Raw genomic sequence first — 5,000 nt, forward strand, 5'->3', positions numbered from 1 at the left:
TAGCTTTTGCAAAGCCTTGGTTAAGATGGACAGAACAGAAAGGGTGTTCACACAGAATGCAAGAAACATGCAATGCACAGAGAATACAGGAGGCCCTGGAGAAAAGAACTGCAGATTTTCTTGACACACCCTTGAGGACCAAGACACACACACACACACACACACACACACACACACACACACACACACCCAGGAGCCTCTTGAGATATACAGTATTAAAACAACCAAATTTACAAAATTTACGAGCATTCCAAAACACAAATCCCTAGAAAATGAGGGTCCTTGAGGGTTTCTCTGTAAAGAAAAATTTCCACACCAGTCCATTAGGAAGCAGAGAAGTTAGCCTCTCCCCAAATGAAGCCCCATCATGATAAACCTTGGAAAACAGTCAATAAAGAGTAAACCTTGAGAGAGGGTGTTCTGCGTGACTAGGCGGCTCTGTGCTCCCCACAGGGCTCCTGACCTGCTGAGTGACCGTGGGCATGAGACGTAGGGCCTAGAAGTTTCTCCAGTTGCCCAGCCACGGGCTTTGCCCTCTTCATCAGCAAAGTGAGGATGGTAGAGACACCTCCTCATTCAGCTGTCGTGCGCGTGACATGAGACCCCGTGTCTGCACTGCTCGGCGCCCTCTCCATTCTCCAGAGAACATTATCTACTACTCTTTTTATCTCAGATTTCTATTTCTGCAAAATATTCAAGAAGGAAAAGTCAGAATTCTCTTGGAAGCGATCAGCTCACGAACGGTTTGAGTCAGCGGTAGTGGGCAAGCCTGCGTCCTTTTTCTTTTTTCTTTCTGCTAATGTGAGCACATTTCTATCTTGTGCAGTCTGCCATTTGCAGTCCAGACCATCAAAGCAAGTTAATTTGAATGTTACTACAAGGGTGAAACAGGAATCCTGGGGAGAGTGAGATAAGCTGCCAACAGCTTCTCCAGCCAAAAGACACAAGTTTTGTGAATCAGGATTAACCCCTCAGCTCCTGCAACGATGTGGGACTTCAGAAAAGGTGCTCGTTATCTTCTCATTGTGTTGGTTCCCAGCCCTTCCCCTACTCTCATTCCAACGGCAGGCACACGACACACACATTTAAACACAATTCACTGACGTATACACATGCAGTCACACAATTTGGCCCCATGTGTGCATACACACACACACACACACACACACACACGAACTGCCTCATGCATACATTGTCTCTCCTGCTTGAACACACACACACATAGTCATCCCCACGTATGTGTACACACTTTGACACACACATTCCACACCCTGTATACCTGCGTGCACACAGACACTCAGAGTCTCTGGGTCCCTTCGCCCTTCCTCCAACACCAGTGGCTTCCCTGTCCTATGCATTTGAGAGGGAGTAGAAGGACCCTTACCTGGACAGTCTTGTTGCATTTTCCCTCGCCTTGGAGGTTCAAAGGATGCCATGAGATGGTGCCAACCGAGTGGAAGAGTAAGACTAACTTGAAAGTTGGATCTAAGCATCTTCGTCCTCAACCCCAGCAATTCTAATATAATAGAACCCGGAGTTAGAACGGAGGGGCACAGAAGTACCTGGGTGGCTCAATTGGTTAAACATCCAACTCTTTCTCTTTTTTTTTAAAGATTTTATTTATTTATTTATTTGAGAGAGAAAGAGATCACAAGTAGGCAGAGAGCAGGCAGAAGCAGGCCTCCTGCTGAGCAGAGAGCCTGATGCAGGGCTCAATCCCAGGATCCTAAAATCATGACCTGAGCTGAAGGTAGAGGCTTAACCCACTGAGCCACCCAGGTGCCCCAAGCACCCAACTCCTGACTTTGATTCAGGTCATGATCTCAGGATCATGAGATCGATCCTGCTTAAGGTTCTCTTTCTTTCCTCGCCCTCTCCCCACCCAGCCCCCACTAATTCCCTCTCTCTCTCAAAAAAAAAAAAAAAAAAAAAAAGAATGGAAGGGCATAGCCCTTCTTCCTACATAGCCCTTTGTCCTATGTTCTCAGAACATCTACTCACTCTGAACCACTCAAAGCTCTCCCTACAACTCTTTGGCAACTCAGTGCATTTGCACAGGATCTTCTAAAGATCTGAGAAGCCTTTTCTCTTCTGCTGTTCCCTGCCCTTTCTCAGTCTCCTCGGCTCACTCCTACTCATTATTTGGGACCACATCAAATGTCCCTTCATCCAGGAAGCCTTCTCTGACTGCACACAGCATCTCCCTGTTGTCTCCCCTGCAGGGCTGAGCTCACCCCTAGAACTTACCCACTCTGCTGTGTCACCTCCATTGGCCTCTTCTACTGGACTGTGAGCTCTGTGAGAGCAGGGGTGGCTCTTGCTTCATCTGGGAATCCCATGTCCGTCACATGGCAGGAACCCACTGTTTATGTGTGCGTGCATCTCGTTATTCACAAAGGTAAACAGGAAATGGAGAACTACTGGTGCGTGACCACTTTCTGGCCAAATTGGTTCTGATGTGTTTGTACCGAAAAACATGAGGATATCGGGGCTACAGACCCAGAGACACTAAGAGGCCCCACCTGAGGACATCCCTGTGGGTTCAATCTTAAACCATTACATCTCAACCGTTACATGTCTAGCACCTAAATTTCACTTAATAAATAGTTGTCTCATGAGTAGATCAATGAATGAAGTGAATAACATTGCCAGGGGGTGAAGAAGTCTATGGAAAGCTCTGGCCAATAGGAATAAGGTATCCAGGGTTCCAGTTTTATCTGGATTGTGGGATTCACTGTTTGAACCTGGGCAAGTTCCCTCCCTTGCCTGAGTCTTAGCCTTCCCTCTGTACAATTAAAGGATTGGACCAGAGCACTGGTTCTCAGACTAGGTTCCATGCAGACCCGGGTGGCCACTGAACACTTTCTTGGCCTCTACAGAACAGGAGGGGACTCTGCACTACCTGAACGGGAGGCTTCCTTGGCCACACCAAAGAGTTTGGGTAGATGAGCTAAAGGGCCAGATCTTTGTAAGTAACGTAAAGGAGCAAGAAGCCCAGCCTGGTGGAATATGTCTAGAATTTTCCATGTCAACAGAAATAAAACTGAAGCTCTAAAAGGAACAAAATTTAAGTCGAGGACAGTATCCCTTGACAAGTGGTTTTGAAGACTTCATTCATTTAGCTCACAAGAGAAAGTTCTCCCAGACGGCAGTGATAGCTTCAGGAAGTGGGAGAAGATGTTCTTTACCTGCCATAGATTCAGGAAGAAGAGTGAAGCCTTACATCAGGGCCTGGGTGTGGTTTGGAAGCTCAGTCACTTCCCCCATTGAAAAGGTTAAAGAAGTTACCCAAAGCATTACGGAAGCTAAAAATTTTAAAGGACTTTTGGGTGAATGCACTAATTTCCCTTGTAGGTGATGAAGGCACCCCAGCCCTCCCCCACAGGAAATGAAATCTGCAAGGTATGGAATTTGGAAATTGTACAGTCATACACTGATATCAATTTAGACCAGCTACAAAAAGAGGGAAACTTTTTTTTTCCTATTTGATTATTGCCAAAGAATGTACAAGAGATCCTAAATTCAAGATGCAATGGGGAAATGTTAGAGAACTCCGTGTAAGAGGAGGGAAACGCCCAGTCCTGTCTGATGTTCCATTTCTGCAACAATTTTCTTCTGACCTGGAGTCTCAACCAAACACTTTCTGGCCATGAACTCAGACTTTATCTCCCTCTCACATGCTTCTCACAAGGTGTAAATAGGACATAAACCCCTAACCCAGTGCCTGAGATGCAGTAGGTGCTCAATAAAAAAAAAAAAAAGGGATAGTAACAGCTTTGCGCAGTGGCAGTATCATAGCCAATGAGGTTTATCTGAGGCGCAATTATTGCTAATTGAAAAAAAGGATAGTAACATTCAGTTTCTGACACAATTTCTGAATTCAGCCATACTGTTGTATTTGTTTAATTGTAAGCTTCATTCCCATCTAAGCAGGAAAATTCATAATTAATAACATGATCATCATTTCCCAACTTTGAGGGGAACTCAACCACAACAGCAAGCCAGAAACCTCAAAGAAGGTGCCAACATGCCAATTTGGGAAAGCCTCATAAATCAGGCTCTCTAGGTCAGGCCTGGACAGGTATTACTTTAAATATTTCTATGTGGTATATGATTCAGTACCTCTAGTCTATTCCTTCTGGAGGCGAGTAGATAGATGCAGCAAACGAAACATGAAGAATCCCATTCTCTCTCTCTTGAAACCCTCCAATGGTTTCCCATTACAACTAGAATCATGTGGTCTTCCAGGTCCTACATAACCAGGACCCCTCCTGCCTTTGACTGTTATTCCTACCACCAGGGATACCCAGAGACTTGGTACCAAATGCCCCCCTGCTCATAAGGTTTTTCCAAGAATTCTGTGTGGTTTACTGCTTCCCATCAGTTATTCTTAGATCAAACGCCACCTTCTTGGAGAAGCCTTCCCAACCGTAGCAAACCCGATCCCCACCTGTGACTGCTACTTTCTCCCACTATCTGTGCACACCACCTCACACTACCTCAAATCATGTTTGCTTGTTTTTATTGTCTATCTCTCTCTGCCCCCATTAGGATGTCAGTTCCTTGAGAACAGAGACCCTGCATACATTGCTCGTGGTTCCGGCCCGATGCCTGCAGAACACGGCGTGACACAAGGCAGGCACTCAACAAACACTGATTGAATAAACGAACTGAGTTCTTTTTTTTTTTTTAATGAACTGAGTTCTTTGGCCTCCTAAAGTGATGTTAAGTCCCTAGGTCCTCTCTGTTGATATGTTGTGAATCTCAGGGAAATTCCCCTCCTGAAATTCACTGGATTATTTTAACAAGGGATTGGAAATCCTAATTACTCAGTTCACACAATGCTTAATGAAGCTGCTTTCAGTTTATTCAATTAAAAACCTTTCCTTCTCTTGACCTTGTTGTTTAATAGCCTTAAACTCTAAGAAGTGAGAATAAGAAGGGGAGCGGGGGTGGGGGAAAAAGCACCTCATAGCCTTCTTTTTCACCAAAGCAGCTTG

At 45.2% G+C, this 5,000-nt stretch overlaps 1 pseudogene; it reads left to right on the forward strand.

The window, feature by feature from the left end:
• The first annotated feature begins 3,772 nt into the window (after window positions 1–3,772).
• LOC123953617 lies at window positions 3,773–3,881 on the forward strand (annotated as a pseudogene).
• Window positions 3,882–5,000: the final 1,119 nt, after the last annotated feature.

This window comes from Meles meles, chromosome 11, assembly GCF_922984935.1.
Source record: "Meles meles chromosome 11, mMelMel3.1 paternal haplotype, whole genome shotgun sequence".
In the NCBI taxonomy this organism is placed as follows: domain Eukaryota; kingdom Metazoa; phylum Chordata; class Mammalia; order Carnivora; family Mustelidae; genus Meles; species Meles meles.